This window comes from Protopterus annectens, chromosome 3.part0, assembly GCF_019279795.1.
Source record: "Protopterus annectens isolate FY-2018-M chromosome 3.part0, PAN1.0, whole genome shotgun sequence".
In the NCBI taxonomy this organism is placed as follows: Eukaryota; Metazoa; Chordata; order Ceratodontiformes; family Protopteridae; genus Protopterus; species Protopterus annectens.
The window spans coordinates 207,247,117-207,271,009 of NC_056731.1; positions in this window are offsets into that span (position 1 = coordinate 207,247,117).

Genomic DNA, 23,893 nt, shown 5'->3' on the forward strand with positions numbered 1-23,893 from the left:
TCTACTGAGATACATGCCAAATGGGGCATTGTACTCGATGATTGGTCTAATGAGGGAAGAGTAGAGGGAGACAATGACCTAATGAGATGTGCCACATAGAAGGACTTTCTGACCACACTGGCAATGTGGTGGTCAAAAGAGAGGTTGCTGTCAACTTGTGTTCCCAGGTCTGTTATAACACCTTCTGTGTTCAGTGGACTACCACTGATGTGGTAATTCATGGCAACCTTTTCCCAATGGGGATGATGACACATTTTTTGGCATTGAATTTAAGGCCATGGTTCTGCCACCAGTCGTTGTTCTCAGTGAGGCCTTTCTGTAGGTTGTCAACATCACTTGGGGAGTTAATAATAGCTCCCAACTTGTAATCGTCTACAAAGTTTGTCAGCCAGAGTCCCTTTGTGTTGGCCTGGACTTCAAAAAAGTAGATACCAAAACAGGAGAGGACCCAGGACCAAATGCTGTGGGACTCCACTCGTGACTGGTCGGTAGTCTGACTTGGAGTCAGCTACTTTCTCACTGTGGGTTCTATCTGTGAGCCATGCTGCAACCCACCTAGTGATAAAGGGGCTGATGCCTAGCTTAGTGAGTTTTCTCATTCCTGAGTGGGGAATGGTATCAAAGGCCTTGGCCAGATCAAGGTAGGCTGTATGAACTACCTTGCCTTGATCCACAGCTCTGGTGACTGACCCAAAGAAGTCAATCAAGTTGAGCAGACATGATCTACCCTTCACAAAACCAAACTGTGTGGGATCCAGAGTTTGGAGATTCTCGGTATTCTTGTTTATTAGATCCATGATGATGATGTGTTCCATAGCTTTGCATATCAGACTCATCAGGCTAATGGGGCAATAGTTCCCAAGGTCTGAAGTCTCTCCTTCTTTATGGAGAGAGATGACTGTAGCAGTGTACCATTCGGTAAGGGCAAAGCCTGAGGTGAGGCTGTGATTGAACAGGGCACACAGGTGATGTGCCAGTTCACTCTGTAGTTCATGTAGAACACAGCCAGGGATATTGTCAGGTCCCATAGAAGCTGTATTCTTGGCCTTAGACAGTGCTGTTTTAACCTGTGCAGCAGTAATACTGGGTGCCTGGAAATCTTCTGGTATTGTGATTGGTCCTTTGAGGGGGAGGGGTAAAGTTGGCAATGAATCTATCGGCCAGTATATTGGCAATATCTGTTGACTCGGTATAGGAGGTACCACTGTGCAGTAGCTCAGAGAAAATCTAGGTATTGCCGTGGAGATTCTTTACATAATTATAGAAGGCCTTGTGGTTGTCTTTATCTGCTGCAATTCCGTTTTCATAGCTAGCTTTAGAGGATTTGATGAGGGATCTCAACTTTTTGTTGAGGCTGATAAAGGAGTTTTTCCAGTCCTGGGACCTTGCCTTATTCCACATCAGTTTCCTCCTTCTGTTGTAGAGTTTGTTTATAGCAGGGGACCACCAGAATGACTTCCATTTTTTGGAGGAGAGTGTCTTGGTTCTATTGGGTATGGCGAGATCATGCATTTGTGTATGTGTTTGTACAGGGCATTAGTATAAGATTTGGCGGTCATGCAGCTATTCTCCATTTGCATGGGTGCCGTGAAATTAGCCACCTCTGTTTTTAGGAGCCCAAAGTTAGCTTTGGAGAAGTTTTTCATGATGGTTACCTTTGCGGGGGGGGGGGTCGGTGGGGGGAATGTGGATTTCCAAGGTGATTAGTTTGTGTTCGGATCTAACCAGGGAGGAGTGACTATTGGTGTAGAGCAATGGTCGCCCATGTTAGTAATGACCAGGTCAAGGGTTTTGCTACCTCTAGTGGAGTTAAGAACGAGCTGGTCCAGGGCATTGGAATTAATGAATTCCAGGAAACGTTGGGCAAGTGTATTGGTACATGAGTAGTTTTCCCTGTTAATGGAGGGGTAGTTGAAGTCACCCAGTATGAGAGTGTTAGGTTGGACCTTAATATTCTCCAGGGTGCTTAACAACATGTAGTGTGAGTCTTGGGACATGGTTGGGGACCTATAGCAGGCCACAACCTGAATCACTGTCTTACCCAATGTTAGTTGCACCTGAAGTATCTCAGATGCGTTATATTGGGCTACCAGTCTGGAGGTGTGCATATCCTTTATAAATATGGAAACACCACCGCCTTTGGTGCTTCAGTCCAAGTTCTGGGGCCGAAAGGTGTGGAATGAGTTATAGCCTGGTAGTGCAGGGGGGCTTTCTGCTGCCTTGAACCAGTTCTCTGTTACAGCACAAATGTCGATGATCTCCATTTTAAGGAGTGCTTCAAGCAAGTGCATTTTGAAATTTAGACTTCTAGCATTGAGCATCATGACCCTCAGACTGCATTTGTTACAATGGTAATTTGGTCTTTGGAACACCACCTAAAAAATGCACTATAGGGGTGGAAAGAGCCTTGGCCAGTATCTGGAAGTCCAGGGGTGACAGATTCAAGCCATCTCTGGCAAAGCATTGAGGTCTGTCAATCATGTCATCCTAGGCAGAGACAGATACTGAATCCCCTTAGAATGATACCAGAAACTTAACCAGTTGTTGAAATCAATCATTTTCTGCTTGTACTGTGGTATAATTCTGGGTGATGGTAGGATGCTGCTCAGGGCTAGGGTTATACCCGCCTGGGCTACATAATCCAAGAGTTCCTCCATGTCTCTTTTCATGTAGTCCAGGGAGGTACATCTCAGGTCATTCACACCCACATGTACAATGACAGAGTCATATTTGTACCTGTTGTTGAGCGACCTGAGTGCATGTGTTGTGGTGGATCCTGGTGCCTGACAGACAGCTGACTGTTACTTTCTCCTTATTCAGCCTAGTGAGTGGGACATTGGTGTGCCTCACTATCGAATCACCTATGACTAGTGTGTTGGGCATGTTGTTTTGCCTTAGGGGCTTTGGTTGAGTGGAACACTGTTTAGGAGAGTTATGTGTCTCGTGATTAGTGTTGTGTTTTTGGTCAAGTGTGTTTCTGCCTTGGAGGTCTCTGCTGTTTAGGTAGGTTTTTATTGAGAACCTCCACAAAGGTGGGTGTATGGTTTGTGTTTTATGTGAAGGCAGTGCTGGTGTGTGTTCTGGAGGGCTATGTGTTCCATGTGGTGTAGTGCAAGTGTTGACCTTATCCTCTTGACCAGCTATTCTAGTCTTGGCTGGAGAGTGTGTGGCTTCCAATTTGGATATATAAGTGCATCTCTTACAAGTCTGAGTGTTGGGCGGTAAGAGGAGGTGTATTGTGGTTAAAAGACTATTAAAGTTGCTTCATTTATGCAAACTAATATGGGTACTTTATTGGAGCAGACTAAGCTAAATAGTACTAAATTCTACTCATTTAAAGTTTTACACGATATTGAATTCTACTAAATCTGTAGGTATTGTCACTCAAAGCCCAACTAGCTGCTCTAAGCTTGTTGGTGCACAAGGTGTTTTGCATTATATTGCTGCTTTACAGGTTACACTTTTATGGCTTAATCTACAGAGAAAATTTGCTTCCTAGGTGTTTGCTAGTGTACAGGGCACTGCTAACCCATGCAAACATACAAAATTTATAGCAGTACAGAAAAAACAGAAAACTAAATAATGAGCCCTCTGACCAATAAAATGACTACACTGAGTCCTTTTTTGTATTTCTCAACTAAGATAGATGAAGCAAGCACCTCCTGCCACAACATGAATAAACCCAGTCCTCTTGATATAATAACACTGTAGAAGAGACCCACGAGTGCAATGCTAACACAAACCGCTTAAGCAACTTTGCTGGAAATCCCTTGTTAGGCAAATTCCTTAGATGAATTTTCACACAGCTTGCCTTTTGTAAAAGAGTTACACAATATCTTCTCCTGTGAGATCTGTCATTTTTTACACCAGCAACTATTGATAGGCAGCTGAGAAGCCTGAATATTTTTTTTTCTGGAGAGCTAGTTCTTAAAGGCCCCTGCTCATTGCTCAGTGGAAACTAACTCTTCTTCATCAGACATCTTCCTTCTTATAAAAAGGAAGAAAATGGATTCAAAAGAAGATTCTGAAGCAACAATGCTTCAAACTCTCTTCTCTGATTACAGAGCATTGATTCTGCTACAGCTAATTCCAAGTCCTTGGTCCATCAGTCTGAGTGTCCCGGCCCCTCTGGTGCCACTCTGTTGAATGCCACTAAAGGTCAGAAGTAGAAACTTTATTCCTGACCAGATATCAGTATGTCACCAATAATGCATAGCAGTGCTTTTAGATATCAGAAGGTTCAGATGTGATTCCTCAGATTTTAGTCCAAGAGGAGATGGCTGGCTCACTTATGGAGGTGTAGACAGCTGATACATCCAGGGCCATTAATTTGTATACCCTAAGAAAAAAGTTCAGAAAATAAAACATCATTCCCCTCCTTTCACGCTATCTAACGCTATATATTCTTGGGATGATTAGTTCAGTTTTGTTGAGGAATTTTTCAAGGCATTTCAGATTAAGTAATTTCCTTTACCTGCATATTCAAAAATAAATTGATCTTCCTTTTCATGTGAAGATTACTCTTCAGAATCTCATAAAGATGGTGTTGCTTCTGCTTCCCAGGTGTTCTCCCTGTACAATTTGAGTCGGAGGCTGAGGAGAGCATTTCTTCTGACTCCCCAGTGGATGAGATGTCTTTCTCATGTTCTATTTCCATACTAAAGAAAGTTTGTCAGTGGTATGGAAAAAATCTTTGAGGCACAGAAGAAATACTATGATCTCCATTATGCTGATTCCCTTAACCCAAGGCTAGTTCCCCATTTATAGTTGAATTCAAGGATGCATTTAATTCTCTGTTTCTTCACTGAAGTTCAACTACCTTGTCCTAAAAAGCATGTTAGTCAGCAAAAGGTGTCTCAATCGTGTAAATATTTGTTTAAAAATCCTTTGGCCGACACTGCTGTCATTTCATTGACTAAAGACAGGTCTTCAAAACAGTTTTCTTCTTCCAGTCCAGTTTCTCCTGTCAAAGATGGAAGTTCTTTTGGCAGACATTCATGAAGGTGTATTCTTCTTCTACTTTGCCCTTTAGACCAATAAATTGTGAAGCCCATACATAGCTGGCTTTAGGCACCAGCAAACCCTGTGGTCACCGGGGGGCCCTGTCACTGGGGGGCCCCCAACCACAGCAAGTTATCTTGATATTTTGCAACATGTCTATCAAACCAATAAGAGCTAGCACAGCAATCTTGTGTACTTAAACCTAGTAGAAAATAAGTCCTATTTATATCTCCATTAAAATTCAAATATATGTATGTTGTAATAACAGTTTTATCAAGTTACAGGCTTCACAATTCCATTAAATATTTTATCACTGACATACTGCCCCTGGCTTAATTAAACCCTGATGGTGGACAATACCTCCACTAAAGCTAAAACCACAGCCAGATTTAGGGACCTGCAATACATGTGACTGTGTGGGGGCCCCACAAAAGCTGTTGCTGTTTGGGGAAAAATGTATTAATCTCTGTAGGATAATACTGATAATAAAAATGAGAAATGTAAGCACTAGAGAGAGATCAGCTCCCAGAGTGACTCATCTCAGTGCAAACCTTGGATTTTAACAAGAGCTGAGGCTTCCAGTCTTGGTTTTCTCTTTCAGGGTTTTTTATAAATACTGGTAGAACAGCAGATACTATTACTCTCAAGCTTCTTTCCTGAAGAATTCTGCACAAAGCCAAACATAATAGCAGAATAAAGGTTTAAAATCAGGAACATGTTTTAAATATTACACTAATTCATATAAAACGTTAATAGAATAATACAGTTTGCATTTTCTGATTATACTCTTTAACCTGAATAGGGCTGTCATATGACTCTGTTTGGATAATGCTGATAATGGCCTCTTCTCTCAAATGCACCCATTATAAAACCAGCCCTGCTCGGATGTGTGTACAGAAACCTACTGTAAGTTATTGGGGGGGGGGGGTGATGATTGTGTGGTTACTACTTTTTAAATTTTCTTCAGAGTCAAACCATCGAGGTGTGCACAGGAGGCCATTCTAGCTTATGCTTGGGATGAAGACACTGTTGCCATGGATTCTTTTACTTTTTCTATAGACCTCAGAGTTGTACAGCAAAAGTTACTATGGCTTGTGTAGGGGCAGTGTGCTGTCTAGGAGCAACAATGTAGAATACATTACAGTCATCCATTATTGTTTTCACTTTTCTCACAATCACACATCAGGCACATATACAAGTGGCTGCTTACACATCAGGCACATATACAAGTGGCTGCTTACACATCAGGCACATATACAAGAGGCTGCTTCTGGGTGTTGGGGTTAGGAGTGAGGAGGCATGCTATGTATATGCATGTCAGCAGTCATTTGAAATACATGAATGTGGCAATTATAACCTTGGCTTTCATCCCTATCTACCAACAGGCAGATGCATAGGCAGTGCCTGTCTTTTGAGGGGGTGAGGGTAGGGAGGCAGGCAATATTCTCATATAGGACCTGTGTATCCTCACAACAATTGTATTGCCAGTTTACTGTGAGCTACTATTTTGTCAGCTTTGAACATTAGGGCATAGATTATGTCTTCTTTGAAAGAAAAAAAAAAGACTGAAATTCTTTTCTAATTCTTTTCCTGACTTTTGTTGAGCCCACCATTGGATTAAAAGGCTGGGAAATGCTCTAAAATGCACTCCAGAGCATTTATAACCAAAAGGTTTCTTTGGCTCTGGCTTATTTGAGTTATTTCCTGAATAGTTATTACTGTACTGTTTTGGTCAAGAAAGATGTGCTAATAGAGTGCATCAAAGCTAAAGCAGAACAGCAACACTGAATTTATTGCCTTAATCATAATTTATTGTCAAGCTAGCATTGCATAAAAAGGTTGTGTAAAAAGAAAAAAAAGTGTAAAATGTACTTCAAAACATATAGAAAGTTACAGCTTCTTGAAAAAGCTGAAAAGTAAGACAAAACATGAGAAAAGAAAAAAAATAATAATGTGCATGGTGTGGGGAACCAAAGATGGGGTGGAAAACAAGAGGCGAAGACTGGAGTGTGTGTGTGTGTGTGTGTGTGTGTGTGTGTGTGTGTGTGTGTGTGTGTGTGTGTGTGTGTGTGCGTGTGTGTGTGTGTGTGTGTGTGTGTGCGTGTGTGTGTGTGTGTGTGTGTGTGTGTGTGTATGTGTGTGTGTGTGTATACACCCTAGGACACCATTACACAAAGTTGTTGCAATGTATCATTGCTGCAACTAAATGCCAAATATCATACCTCTTAAAGCAAGAAATCTGAACAAATCCATAAATAAAAGTGGGACAAAGGCCCAAAAGTAGGAACAATTTTTAAATATTGCTCTTACAAACTTCGAAATTTGACAGAATAACAGGTTTTGCATTAGTATGCATTTTCTGAAGGTTATGAAGTCTCAAATTCAAATATCTGTCATTATTTTCTAACTTCAGTCTTTAATTTGCCACTAATTTGCCAGAAAGCCACAAAGCTACAATTTTATGAAAAATTGACCAAGAATATGAGGCGAAAATCTGGACATTCTGCAAAACTCTGTACAGTTGAGAGGCACCAATGCCAATAACTGTGACTATCCCTTTGTGACATGAGCCAACATAGTGTACTACATAGGCCTGTTATAATGAAAGAGCATTGTAGCTATATGTCAGTCTGTGCATGCTACTCCTAAAAGTTTGCAGCATGAACTAAAAGGTTGCTTAGGAGGAGTGGCAGGGACAGGGTGATATTTAGACTGGACGTGACTAGGAGGGCCCCAACTTGATATTTGCTGGGAGCCCTCAAAATGCTAACACCGGCTGTGAGCCCATATTACCAAATCCCTCCTTGCTGTCTGCTCTAACATTGAATCAGACAAAAGATAATTTAATCCCTTCTGAAGCTATATCTTCACTAATCAATATGCTTTCCTCAGTTTCCCAAGTTAGTAACCAAACCATATTGCACCTGTGTTGCAGCTGACACAGTATACAGAATTGCAGCAGCAGTCTCTGCAATACAAAGAAATACCTGGCTTTGAACTCAGAGTCTTCCTGAGGATATGAAAGCCCAGATCTTAAATGCTCATTTAGACAAAAAAAAAAGATCTATATGGCACCTCTTCTGCAAATGTTTTAAAATGCTTTTAATGGGAGAGGAAAGCTTATTCAAGAGGTTAATAAGATTTTCCAATCCCCTGTTCTAAAATGTAGTAAACACTATCCCTCCAGTCCTGGACCTTTTCTGTGAAAGTCCTTGAAATCTGGACACCAGAATTCAGAGAAATGGCACTATTAGCAAATCAATGACAGGACTATACTAAGGACAATAGAAAGGGATGTCAGAGTCCTTCACTAAGAAAGCTGCATGACTATGTGATTTTCTCCCTCATTATTCCCACCTTGGTGACCCAGGAACTTTAATGAAGAAAATGTCTCCTTCCCTTCTCTGTGGGAACAGATTGCCTTTGATTCTTGTGTACTAGAAATAATACAGTAGACTTACAAATGGCAGTGGATATGTTGTCCCCAACATCAAGAGTAACTCTCATCCAAAATAGTCTTACTCATTTGTTTCTTCCCATTCTCTCTCAGTTGCAGAAATAAGTACTAATAGAGCAGTAAATTAAAAAAAAATAAAATAAAACAAAGTCAAACTAGCACTTTCATTTACTTTACTTGTGGAACTTCTTCAGAATAAACATAACACTAAAACCAACACTTAAATAGTACAAACACCTACATTAATTAACCAATCTGAATGAATTGTTTTCAATAATTTTTATTTATTCTTTTCATTGATCTAAAATAGCATACATAGTAGAACAGGTAGAGGTAAGACCTCTTCACAGTAAGCAGTTGTTATACATTGAGGGTAGTGCAAACAGAAATAAAAGAATCAACCAATACTATTTACACTATATACATAGATGCTTTCAATATTCGAGAGAAAAATTGATACATTTCAGCTCCAGAATAAATGGAGTATATCAGCCATTTGAATTTTATAATGAGGACAAAGAGAGGATTTCGTAGAATTAAATTTATGTAAGATAGCGGGTGTGAAATATGCATTGTTATAGATCATCAGTTGGGTAAATGCCAATTTCTTAAGGGGTATGGATTTATTTGTTAGGTTGATAGCTTGGTTTAGTTGAAGGGTATTGATGGATGGATTGTTCTTTCTCCAATAATCCGAGACAAGCAAATCTTTTTGGAATTTAATGTCTTTGATTAATTTGTATGTATTAGTGATATATTTTTTAGTTGAGAGGATGGTCTTCCATAGTGAGTTACAGGTTGTTATATCATTGTTGCTTATGTTGCAGTTTTGTACATAGCTGGTACATAATTATTTAATTTGCCTTAAAATCACTAGATAGGATTTGGGGAGGTTCAAATGATTTCTTATTTCTTGTATAGAACCGTTAATGTATGGGTATATATCTTGGATGGTTATATTAATTAATTTAGGAAAGGGATTCAGGTTTAGATACGGATTGTTAATTTTAAGGTTGGGATTTTTGTGTAAGAGTTGTAGCATCATCATAGCTTGAGTCAGATTTCGATACTTGAAGAGTTTTTGAGTTAGTGAGATAGAGTGTTTCAGGGGTTCTACTATTTTGCACTGTTTTATTAAACTTGTATTTAGAAATGGTAAGGTGTTGGGGTTGATATCCAAGCTTTTGATATGTCTTTGGTATATTATTATCCACATCGGGGACCAGTCTTTATTCTTTGGGTTGTATTCAGCTATTTGCAATACTCTATTAGCATTCATAATTAGGTAATACGTCTCAAAATTGGGAAGGTCTAGACCACCTTTATTTTTTTGGGTCGAAAGTTTGGTATATGAGATTCTGTTTTTTTTTTTGTTCCCATATAAATTTTGCAAGCAAAGTGTGAGTTTGTCTAAAATATGTATTGGGTATGTTTAATTGAGTAGTCATGAATATATAAAGTAATCTGGACAATACATTCATTTTAATTGCTAAGACTTTTGCCAGGAAAGGTAGTTTAAGATTTTTCCATCTATTAAGGTCTAAAATAATATTTTGCCATTTTTGAGTTATATTATTTGAGTAAAAATCTTTATTTGTTGAGAAAGTGATCCCTAAATAGTTGATTATCTCTTTTATTTCTATTTTTCCTATTAGAGGTAGGAGTGAGAATGGTTTAGGGGTTTTTAAAGGAAATATGCTAGTTTTTTTAAGATTTAATTTGTAGTTTGATATATTTGAGAAGTGTTCTATAGAAGATAGTATTTTGTTTACATCTGAGATTGGTGTGGTACAATAGATATTCAAATAATCTGCAAAGGTTGAGAGGAAGATTTTGGTGTTAAATAGAATTGAGGGGTTATGGTAAAGATTTTGTTTCATATTTAAGAAGAGTGGTTCAAGATATAAGTTAAAGAGTATAGGAGATAGAGGGCATCCTTGACAGGTTCCACAATCTGAATGAATTAATTTTAAAGAAACATACTTCTAAAAAACAGTATCTATGCTAAACATTGCAAATATGGCTAAACATATTTATATCTCAAAAGATTTTTAATGGATATTGTCTTATTTAACTTCGGAAAAACATCAGCCCTTAAAAATATTTACCATTTTAGTTCAAGAAATTCCAAGAAATTATTAAATTGTTTAACAAATGTTTGGTGCCAACCTTTTGAAGTACCAAAAATAAAATTTTTGAGATCTTTTGAGATGTAAATGTGTTTAGCCATATTTGCAATGTTTAGCATATATAGTGTTTTTTTAGAAGTATGTTTCTTTACAATTAATTCATTCACATTGATTAATTAATGTAATTACAGATGGTTGTACTACTTAAGTGTTGGTTTTAGTGTTATGTATATTCTGAGGAAGTTCCACAAGTAAAGTGAATCAAAGTGCTAGTTTGACTTGGTGTTTTATTTTATTTTTTCCTCATTTACTGCTTTGTGGTTTTTGGGTTCATGTGTTTTGCAGTGTCATGTACACGGTTCTCTTTTTAGTTCATAAGTAGTAATAGAATTAGTTCATCATTCTCTGCAAGGAAAATGGTTTTATTCCAGAATATTTCTAGTACAAATGACAGAGTGCACTTGGAAACCTCTACTGGGTCTTTCCTTTTTAAACCTACTTATAAATGTGCCAACATTCAAGATAATTACCTTATAAATGCTGGTTCTCCTAATTCACTCACATTCCTTTCTTGAGACTTTATATCTCAAGGATGCATGTCATCACATTCCAGTTCACAAAGACGTAAGACCTTATTTAAGATTTTCTGTTCCCAGGTTGCATTTTCAGTTTACTTCTTTATCCTTGAGTCTTTCAATAGCTGCCAAAAATTCATAAAATACTTATCTTCAGTAATGGCTTTCTGAAATCCCTCATTGGGCACTTTCCTCATTTTAGAAGAATGTTTTCAAAATTCCCAAACAACACTTGTCTGCATAATACATTTATTTCATAAACTAGAATTCAAATTTAGCCTGGAAAAATCTTCAGTAATACCTTCTCATAAGTTGACATTTCTGGGAAATCTTCTGGACATATCCCTCCTGATCTTATTTTTATGTTTAGCATTCTTCCTGGATCTAGCCTTCCAGTCTATCCGCACTGCAAGTGATTACCTCAGGGTCATGGGTTATGTGTCATCAGCTGTCCTCATTGTTCTCCTAATTGGGCTAAAAGTGAAGAAAATTCAGTGGTTCCTCAGAGCAGTTTGGACTCAGCACCCACCTTCTCTGCTTTCCTGTGCCAGTGCTAAGTTTTGTAAAAAAAGAAATCCATACTGTGGGCAACATAGTTCTACATCGGTCCAGGCCTTCCACTTCCCCCCTACTACAACCTAATCTGTGATGATAGACACTTCAAATTTTACTGTGGGGCAGTGCACAAGGGGATCAGGATCCAGGGAATCTTGAAATCCATATTTCAGAAAGAAACATATCAACCTCAAGGAGAAGATAGCCTTGATAAATGTTTTAAGAGCATTGTATCAACTGGGGACTCTAAGACAAGTACTCGTAATTACAGTCAACACCACAGTGATGTAGTATATACAAACAGGGGATGCCAGGTATTTTGATTTATGCAGACTGGCAAGGATTGCCAAGGAAATAGTAACACAGCATAACTTCTCACTTCAGGCAAAGTATATTCCATCTGAGCAGAACTTTGCAACAGATACACCGAGTAAATCCAAGACAGATCTTCATGAATGGATATTACACTCAGAGGTCTTCAGTGACATTGTTTACCTTTCAGGAACTCCCTAAATAGATCTGTTTACATCCATTTTCAACAGACTGTTAAAGAAGTTTGCTGAAAGGACTAGAAAAAAGATGGTTTATCTTTCCCATGGGTGTAAATGTACATCTGTCCCTTTCTACCCTTTCTTTAATAACCAGAGTTCTACAAAAATACAGAATGACACTCCAAAGATACTTCTGATAGTTCCCTTTTGGCCCAGATGACATTGTTTTCTCCTTTTCAGAAATCTGTGCAAGGGTAATTACCACAGACATCTTTACTGTGGGTTTACTCAAACAGGATAGGGGATCACTCATCCACCACAACCTGCAGAATCTACATCTGACTGTCTCGATTATAGTTTTTAGATCCCATGATTTTAAGATAATGAATTTATCAGTTCTAAAATTCATTATCTGAAGAAGTTTTCAGTTGAAAATGAAAGTGCTTATGTTGATTGTGTTTTAATGGTTATTTAATAAATTATCCTGTGGATTCTGGTCTGGAAGAGTCTCTGTGTTTCATCCATTTTGTGAGTTTGGTTTGTTTTGGATAGAAAACCTGCTACTAGAAAATGATATTTATCAAAATGGAAGAGATTTTCTAGTTGCAGTCAAATGAGAGACCAGGACTCATCAAGAGTGGAGATCCCTCTGATTCTCAACTACCTTTGGGGATTGCTCAAATTAGGCCTATCCCACACTTCTATAAAAGTGCATATATTAGCCAATGGATCCCACCCCCCATCTTACCTGATCCTAGTAAAGCAATTTCTGGAAGGGATTTTATATATCTTTACACCTAGAAAGCAGGTAGCTCCATCATGAGATTTTAACATTGCTATGGAAAAGCTAACCCTTCCCCCTTTTTTAAACAGCTGCCATAGCCAGCCTTAGGCATAGGCCAACTAGGTGGCCTCCTAGGGTGCTGCTGAAGCAGGGGATCTTTTCCAGTATTTATTTGGTGTAGGTAGACCAGGATGGGGGCATCAGGTGGTGTGGTGGGAGGGGCGCCGCGGAGCTCTTTTGCCTAGGGTACCAGTTGATCTAAGACCGCTCCTGACAGCTGCTTGTGCTAATTTGACTTTGGCTAAAAAAGTATCTGAGGTTCACGCTCATATTTATCCAACCCTTCCACATCTTCCATAATGACAGGGTAACCTTAAGAGCAAATCCTTCAATTATACCCAAAGTAGTTTCTAAACTTACATTAAATCAATCTATCCACCCCCCTGTGTTCTTCCCTGAACCCCAAAACAGGAGAAAAAGGATTCTTCAGAATTTAAATGTCCATAGACACCTCAAGTACTATTTGACAAAACTATGGACTTCAGAAATTATGACCAGACTCCTTATCTCCTTTGAGGGAAAGGTAAAAGGACTTCCAGTTTCTAAACAGACAAATTCAAAATGGCTGCCCATTTCCATCCAGTTTTGTTACATCCATCATGGAAAGACTCTCCATCAGAGAGTCAAAGCTCATTTTACTAGAGGTGTGGCTACTTATGCAATCTTTTGGAAAGGGGTGCAGTCTAGAGTTATTCTAGAGGCAGCGACCTGGTAATCTGTACACACTTGTATTAAGCATTACAAGTGTGTATGTGCTTGCACTAAACATTACAAGGCTGTCTATTTTTCTAGGGCCAGAGCTGTCTCTGCTTGATCTATTCTTCTTGAGCTCCAAGACTCTGGTCCTACTTTTTCCCACTTCCTAACTAGGTTTTGGCATCAACCCATATAGTTAAGTATTACTGCAACATTGTTCTTTTGATGAACATAGGGCATTTGTGTATGTTAAAGTTACCAGAACAGTGAATGTTCTAAACAATTATTGCTACGGTACTAATACCCTTCCTCCTACCCCTTTCCTATCTTTACTAATTCTTCTTTATTCCTTTGGCCAGGGTAGGGGTTCCCTTTCTTCTTTTTCCTATCATAATATAGATGTGCTCATATAGTCATCTTTAATTAGGAGCAAGGAAGTTGTGAATTTTCATATCCATGCATCCCCTTTTATACGAGGACTCTCCTGCTCCACCAGATGTATTGGTGCAGGGAAGGCACCCTGCTCAGGCTTTTGAATACTGGCTGAATCTGTGATCCTTGGCAGGATATGACTCCATCTATCTAGAACTACAGGAAAAATGATCTGTTCAAATATCTGCTCTTATGATAAGTTTTACTTACATGATTGCACTTCTGTCATCATTTCTAAGACTTCTCCCATAACCTTTTTTTGTGTGAACAGACTTGAATCTCTTTACATAAATTAATTATTGTTGTGATTAAGTGTTTTTTGTAACTGATTGAACCAGCAAAGACAAGTCATCTGCAACTTGCTGAGTCACATTTTATTGACCCATCCATTAGAAAGTTCTTAGTAGTCTTAGTCGGAGAGAGTCCCTACAAGGACAGCTTATAGTCTACCCCAAGGATCACTTGATTGTGGGATACTGGAGTGCACAGAACAGTTTGCAATTTGCAATTAAATAAACTGCATTTGTGAATACCTATACTCAGTGGCTACCAATCCTTTAATGAGTACAGAACTAAAATACTTGCTCATTATTCCCATCTTCTCCCAGTCATCAGTCACTACCTCTTTTTCTTCTTCCAGTTTTGTTAAGCTTCAGACTGCCACCTGTACAGTTTTATGGCTCACAATATTTTATCACCTTTACAAAACAAGTTTTGATTGCTTGCCTGATGTCTAATTCATATACATATATGATATAATAGGTTAGTGTTAAAACTAAACTATAGACTCGTGTAAGTTTACTCACACAACTGTACTTTTCTTGTGATCCAGATAAAAACAGAAAGAATCTTAGAAAGCCGAGTCAGTTTTTTAAAATAACTAAAATGGAGGTTTAGACCAGAGCTAGATAAAAGTAGGTTTGACTCTGAGTGTAAGACAAGTGTGGAAGTAAATATGGATATACTGCAGGTACTTGTGTGCCAGTAGCTCATGACATACCTGCTCGCTGTCACTGGAATGAAAAAACAAGTGTCTAAACTCTACCTAGCCCGATGTCACATTCCTGCACAACCCTACCAACACTTGTTCTTATACACTACATAGCCCTGCCAAAATTCAAACCCAAACTTCCACCCAGTTTCCAACTCTATACCTCGACCTCTATACCTAAACCTCAACTATCCCTCCTTAACCCTAAAGTCCCTGATCACTGCCTAAACCTATAAAAATGCAATTCCCTCCCTAAACATAAATTCTCCAGTCATTACCTAAAATTAAATTTCCCTTACTGCTCCCTATTTTGAAGCTTTCTAATCCTAACCCTCCCTCTCTCCCCACATCTGCTTGTATGAACTCATATTTGAGTCTGAGCACAAGCAGCGGCCTACACAAGCTCCATGTTACACAAGTCTCTGGCATTAAAACAGTACATATCAAGCACTTGTAGTAGAGCCATTAAATATGTATTTTGCTAGTTTGTGTTCCATGTAAAGAAATGTGCAGGGAATCTTTGCCTATGCCAGTAGATCAACAATGGACATTGGGAGCTGCTGGGCTACATTAGATGATCGAACTTCCAAAAGTTTGACTGTCATATGGTCAACACCATATGATCAAACTTTTAAATGTTTGAACATCTAATAAAAAAAAACTACACAAATAACCTACCTGAATGTTTTAAGCAGGGGGCAACCCCCCCCCGCTCTTTAAATATAACAACTCTGAGATCACATTACAGTGCAGAAAAGGGAAATCTTCCCATTCCGTGCTGTACAGAGACCTCCGTTAAAACGTTCAAACTTTCAAAAGTTCGATCATATGATGTCGACCATATGAGACTCGAACTTTTGAAAGACTTGTTTTTGTTACTCTGTTGCATGGTGTTTTGATTTTTTTATAATATAAACCTGGGAACTGGAACTCAATGGTGGAAAAAGAAATTTTGGTTATTGTTTGTCCATGTAATTATTTATGCATTAGTTCTGTATAACAGGAGTTCAGCAATGTTTATGTCTCAAAAAACATGGAACTCCTTCAACAAATCAAAATCAAAAACTCAGTTAAGAATACAAAAGCAGACACTTAGGCTATTGCTGTTATTTCCAATGTAATTTACAAGAAATAACTCAATATAGCTGATTTTATATCAAGACACCTCAAGCAAATGGTAAAAAAGGAGAAATAGCGGAAAACTACAGGAACATAACTGAGTACGTTGTTCTAAAAGCACTTACACTGGATGAAATTAGAAGAGAAGCAGATAAATACTACAGAAACTGTAGCACTTCTTTTTTTAAACAACTGGAGAAAAAGGAACATTGCAGAGAAAGAAGTTACAAAATGTATGAAAAATGTAAAGAACTATTATTCTGGCAGAGGAAGCTTACTTATTAAAGTCAATTGAGTCAATGCATAAGCAGGAATTTATGCCATTCATTTTAAGCCTACCATTCCAAATCCATCCCTTGTCAAGAGAAAAATGTCAGTGGAAAAGGAGAAATTAAAAAAAATAATAAAAAATGTAGAAAAATGAAAAGTAGAAATGTAAAATGAAATGCCAAACTCAAACGTCAGACCCATTAAAAGTTTGAAAGTTTGGAAACAAAGAAAATCAAAACACCATGCAACAAAATAACAAAAACAAGCCTTTCAGCATCATTTTTAAGCATATTATACCCCTTATAACGTACACCTACCACACTCCCCTTAGTTACATACACCTAACACACTCCTCTCAGTTACTTATACCTACCAAAGAAACTTTGGTATTTTGGAAGAAATACAGACGCTAGGCTATTCTCTGTATTTTGGTCAGTCTTTTATTCATTTCAATCACATTTTGAGCGCTTTCATTTATTGTAAAGTATTCAGTCAAACTTCATCAGAAAATAACTTACAGTGAATCCAGCCTTATTATTTAACTGGTGTGGCAAGCGGGGAATGAGTTAATGAATTTCCTAATCCATGAACCTAAGATTAATGTTTGACTGGTGTGGCGAGAGGGGGATGGGTAAATGAGGTACCTAATCCATAAACCTAGGCTTATTGTTTAGCTGGTGTGGTGAGTGTGGGATGGGTTAAGGAGTTACTTAATCCACTTAAGGACACTGGAAATGCTCAGGTTTTCATTTAGACCTGGGGGTGTGAACCAAGATATATAGCTAATATATATATATATATATATATATATATATATATATATATATATATATATATATATATATCTACACACACACAAATATATGTATGTATATGTGTATGTGTGTGTGTGTGTGTGTGTGTGTGTGTGTGTGTGTGTGTGTGTGTGTGTGTGTGTATATTATTTATTTATTATTTATTGACATTTGTTAACCGGGTTTGTCCAACTGGGCTTGTGGCCCATTTTCAGTGGAGACCCGAGGAGAAAAGCTCCAGTAATACATTTTAAAACAATTACAATTTTAAACAATATTGATATAATAGCAGTTATAGCAAAATGATTCACATATGTTGGGATACATGCATAAAGTTAAAGTTGCATTAAAAAGAAGCTAATTAACAATTTTACATTAATATAGTTCAATAGGTTAACAATTAACATTTTTTGTTTGTAGAAAATTGTGCAAATGCATAGTAGACACATTGGAGGGAGAGGTGTAATGAGGTACTAGGTATGGTCTTTTTGAGGGTACATAAAGGGAAAGAAGACTAAGTAGGGTCATGGCAAGGGTAGGTTCTGGAATTGAGAAAATAAGCTTTTAGTTCATTTTTAAAGTATATGTGTGTGTCTATATATATATATATATATATATATATATATATATATATATATATACACACACACACACACACACACACACACACACACACACACACACATACACATATATATATATATATATATATATATATATATATATATATATATATATTTAAAAACTTAAGAAACTTTTGCTATTTTGGAATGAATATAGATGCTAGGCTATTCTCGGTGTTTTATTCATTTAAATCACATTTTGAGCACTTTCATTCATTGTAAAGTTTTCAGTCAAACTTCATCAGAAAATAACTTAAAGTGAACCTACGCTTATTATTTAACTGGTGTGGTGAGCAGGGGATGGATTAAGGAGTTCCCTAATCCATGAACCTAGGCTTAATGTTTGACTGGTGTGGTGAGTGAGGGGATGGGTTAAGGAGTTTCCTAATCCATTTAAGGACACTGGAAATACTCAGGTTTTCATTTAAACCTGGGGGTGTGTCTGCTCACAATTGTATCTGCCATTTTAAGTCTTTAACAGACAGTAAGTTGTTAGTGTTCCAAAGGAGGTCAGTAATACCTTGGGGATCTATGACTTTTTCAATTGCTGCAAATTGGAATCTGGAGAACTGGAATCAGGTCCTTCTATGCCTGGCTAGTGTGTTTATAATGGTCTCACTTCCTGATGGCTCCCACATGTTCGTTTATCTGGATCCTAAGTAGTCTTGTGGTTTTTCCAGTGTAGTATACTTCACATTGAGAGCATGCTGCGATGTAAACCATGTTGGGGGTCTCACAGTTTAAATGGTCTTTTATGTGAATAACCACTTGTTGGGTGGTGAGATGTACACTGAGGATTTGAATGATAAAATTGCACTAGTGACATTTCCCACATTGGTGTATGCCTAAGGTTGCATCTGAAGGTGTGTGCCTGCAGCCTCTTTTCTGATTCGAAAGTGGCTTTAATGGACACACTCTTTTGTAGCAGAATTTTGGCTGGCTTCCAAGAATCGGGTTTAGCTCTAGGTGCTCCACTATAAGTGCCTAGTTTTTAATGAGGATGTCTTTGACACTGGTGGCATCTTGAGAGATGGGCAAGGGAAACATTGGGGTGGTGTCCTCTGGCGCCTGAGCTTTGGGATGGAATCTGTGTTTAAGGTTCATAGGTTCATAGGTTGGTACTAGGCTATCGGCCTTAAGGCCTATGCAAGCCTAGCCATAACAATTCCCTGGAAATTTCTTCCCACAATATTTACTTCTTTGGGCCCCTGTCTAGCAAGGTGACTGATATGATCCCTGGGGTGAATTTCCTATCTCCCATCCAATCATCAAGGTTCCTTCTGAAGAGGGCCAATGAGGCACTCTGCTTGACATGTATGTCAACCCTGGGTGGGTACAGGGTTTTTCTCCTTGTGATTACCAGTCCCATGACTCTGGAGACTAGATCCTCTGGGTAGTGCTTTTTCCAGGAAGAATTCCTTGAGGTGCTGGCATTCAGTGTTGAAAAATCTTCCTCACTAACAATTCTGCTTAGCCACATGTACTGCCCCTTCACAATGTTCTGCTTCATGAAGGGGGGTGCTGGTTGTGGAAATCAAGGTAGTTATTTTGGAAGGTGTTCTTCCTATGGAGGGTAGATTTGAAAGTCTTGGACTGAGGATCCAGGGTTAATTCCAGATCTAGAAACTGGACTAGAGTTCCTTGTCCTGAATCTGTGAACTGTAGGAACCAGATGCTGGCTTTAATCTCCTGAAGGAATGTTTCCAGCTCTGAGCTGTTGCCTTTCCACAAAAATAGGATGTTGTCAGTAAAGCATTTATACATGCTAACTTTCTTGAATCCTTGCAGGTGGGTGAGCATATCATCCTCTCATATGCTACGGATGAGGTTTGTGTATGCGGGGGCTATTTTGGCACCCATGGCTACTCCTTGTTTTTGCTGGTAAATTTCTTTGTCAAATACAAAGAAATTGTTGTTGAGCACTAAAAAGAGTAATTCCCTAATTATGTTGATTATTAAACGGGTGAACCGGGTGTGCCTGTGCAGGTGGTTTCCTCTTTTCCCAAGACAAATGAGCTGCCCTCCACATGATCCAAGCCCACCTCCAACTCCAGATCATGAAACTTGATAAAGGCACAGGCATTGTCATCATAAAACAAGAAGTTTACCTCAACAAAATGAAATCAGAGCTCGAAGCTGAACAATGCTATGAGTTAGTCACCACTAATAAGGTAAGGGCAGCTTTCCAACAAATTGACATTACACTCCTTAAACTACTGGAGAAGAGAGCCATTTCTCATCCAGAATTCCAGTTCAAGGAGGTAGACAACCCCCAACTAGGGATGATCCCCAAGATCCATAAGGACACATCTGACCCCCATTCAGATACATAGTGTCTTCCAAATGTATGAAAACAGAGTACATTTCGGTGTTCCTGTTCTCCATCCTGAACCCAATAGTTCAGGAATCCCAATTCTACCTCAAGGACTCATGGCTACTACTCCACTTACTTCACCAGACCAAAACTTAGGCCATCGACCACTTACTAGTCACCCTAGATATAGTAGCCCGATATACCAGTATCTCTCACCAGGAAAGCGTTGTTCTGGTATGCAGCTACTTGCACAGGTATACCCAGCTCAAGCATAAACATGCAGAAGTTCCTCCTATTAAAATCCTATACTCAGCTGCGTAAATGTTGCCAAACCCAAATAGTAGGATGTCCACTAATATATCATTGGCAGAACAATAGTAATGGAAGAAATGACACAGAATACAATAGTACAGATGACCAACAGGGCCAGAAGTGTGGTACATATGACTTTGTAGAGTGGGCTGTCTCTTAGGGCAACAATGGTTGTATGGGTGATGATGAAGGCTGTAACAAGGGTACTACGGATGTACATATTCTATATGCATGAATATAATGATCAGATTTATTTATTTAATGGTTTATTGACAGTCATTTATTAACCAGGGGAGTGAACTGTTCAGCTAACCTTTTTCTGTCACATTGCTTTACATAAAATATACCTGCAGCTTTATTTATTTATTATTTATTTTATTTTACATTTGTTTACCAGGAAAGTCCAATTAGATATATGTCCATTTTTAGTGGAGGCCTGGGGAGAAAAGCTCCAGGAAGCAGAGTACAAATACATTAGGAACAATAGAAACATTTAGAGAGAAGTATAATATGCAGTTTTCAGTAGGGTTAAAAACTTAGATAAAACATAGTAGACAACATCAAAATCATGTGGCTTCAATTTCAGACACTAATACACACAGTTATGGGCTAAGTCCAATCAAGAATTCATATACTTATTAAAGTATATATTGAAATGCTTAGGGAGAGTTTGCAGGAACAGCAGGTGGTGATTAGTCTGGGTTTAAGCAGGGACATTGCCAATGCTGTTGGAGGGTAATTTGAGGCTTTTCTTTGAACTGGGTTAAGGAAGATTGGTGAGTAAGTTCAGCAGGTAGCATATTCCAAGTTTTGCCTACTGAGTTGGTGAATAGAGAGTCCCCAGCCACATTTATGCTCGTAGTTGTTTGTACCAGCAGTTTGTCAGAAGAGCGTAGTGACGTCAGGTTGCTGTATGGTTTGATGATCTTATTTAGTGCTGGTGTTTTTTTCGGGTTGATATAGTATTTTGTGGGTTATTACAAGTTGGTTGTATCGGAGAAGACTGGGCCACTCCAGTCATCCTAGTTGAGTTAGGTTGATATAATGGTGGGTTCTAGAGGTAGCACCTGTAGCAAATCTAGCAATATGGTTGTAACAACTAGCAAGTTTGGTAAGGGTGGCTTGGTTCAGGTTAGTGAAGAGGGGGAAGGCATAGAGGAGGTTAGAAAGTGGGTGTGACCGAGCGATAGTGGTTCTTGCAAAAGTAGTGAGGAAGGGTTTGATCCTGTATAAGGAGCCCAGTTTTTTGTTGACAGATTTGATGGTTTGATTGACATGGATATCCTATTTTAGGGGGTTATCGATTGTGACGCCCAGGAGTTTTGTGTGAGTATCTGGGGATATACTTGTGCCATTGTTGGAACTTATAGTAAAGAATGGTGAGGAGGATTTGCAGGTGGGGGAAAAGATGAGCAGTTTAGTTTTGTTGGGGTTTAATAGAAGCTGACAGTTTGCAAACCATTTTTCTACATCATTGAAAGTATTCTGCGTTAGGGTCATAAGCTCAGCTGAGGAAGAAGAGGAGGTACATACTAAAGTAGAGCTGTCCACGTATTCGATGCAGGTGATCTTGGGAGTGATGGTGGGTAGGTCATTGATAAAGACTCAGAAGAGTAGTGGTCCTAATATGTAGCATTGGGGGACTCCTAGAGTAATAGGTAGACATGTGGATAGGGTATTCTACCATAAAACTGCATGTTGTCTATCAGACAGGTAAAATTGGAACCATTTAATAAAGCTACTATTCAGTGACAGTTCCTTCAATGTATGGAGACGTAGTTGGTGATTGACCATATCAAAGGCCTTAAAGAGATGTAGGAAGAGAGCTGAGGTAAGTTTGTTATTGTTTCAGTTGATGTTGATAGAGTTAGAGAAGGATAGGAGGGCTGAGGTGGTGTGGCCTAAAGCCATGCTGAGAGTTGGCCAGTAGTTTATTTTTGGTGAGATAGTACAGTAATTGGTTGTGGACGCACTTTTCAATAATTTTGGCCAAGGGTGATAGTATGGCTATTAGTCGGAAGTTTGAGATGTCTAAAGAATTCCCTCCTTTATGAAGGGGAATGACATGGGAAACCTTCCAGAAAGAGGGGATAGTGGCTTCAGTCAAGGTGCGGTTTATTATGATTGAGACAGGGTATGCAATGGCATCTGACCCTTTTTGTAAATATTCTAGTGGGAGGAGATCAGCTCCCAGGGTAGTGAGCTTTAGTTTGTTAATTAGAGATCAGATGTGGTAGTGGTTGTGGAGGAGTTTTGAAAGGAACTGGTGGGGGGGTAGATGGCTAGCTAGTGATTGAATGGTTTTGGTAAAAAAATTGTTAATGATGTTAGCAGTTTCCTCTGGAGTTTTAGGGTTGCAAGTTGAGGGGGTGGGGGATGGAGGCTTGGCCAGGGTGGAGCAGTTTGTTTATGCCTGCTCAAAACTTTTGAGGTTTGTTCCGGTGTTTTTGCTGAAGGGGTTGATAGAAGTTTTTTTTGTCTAACAATTTGGCTTTCTTGGTATCATTCCTTAGTTGTTGGAATTTAATATGGTCAAGTGGGTCTTTGGAGGTGCGCCATTTGTCCCATGCTTTGTTTCTTGCTATGATTTTGGTTTTGGTTACTTTAGAGAGCCAGGGAGTGGTCTTAGTTTTGGCTCTGAGGGTGTGGATAGGAGCATGGGAATTTCAAATGGAGAGGAATTTAGAATTAAAGAAGGCTACAGCATCATCTAGTGGAAGTGCTTTAAGTATGGCCCAATTGCATGCTCTGCGTTCATTCTGAAAGTCAGTGGAGTTAGTTATTGTTGTTTCTGATAGATTTATATAGAACTTGGTGGTGGTTATCTACTTTATGCTTAATGATGTAAGTGAGTAGGTGGTCACTTATATCATCTGGGAGGTACCCATGTTATACAGGTCTGGGTGATTGTTGATAAGACTCTAGTCCAGGATACTGCCTTTGTAGTTGGATTTATTTATTCTGGTGGGTGAGGATATGAGTTGGATATAACTGTGAAGGTTTATATGGGTGGTGGGAGATTCAGAGGAACAACTGTTCCAATCAATATTAATGTCTCCTAATACCATAGTTTCATGGAGGTATGTATTGGAAAGCCATTGGAGGAAGTCTTCTAGGGTATTTGCATTGTTGCCTGGGGGGACATAAATGCAGGCAATGAATATAGATTTACGTTTGTTAAGCTGTAGTTTGCTAACTAGGGCTTCTGCATTATTGAACAAGGGGGGTTGTTGTGGGGCTAGTGTGACATCTATTGTGTTTTTAAACAGAACTGCTACTCCTCCATCTTT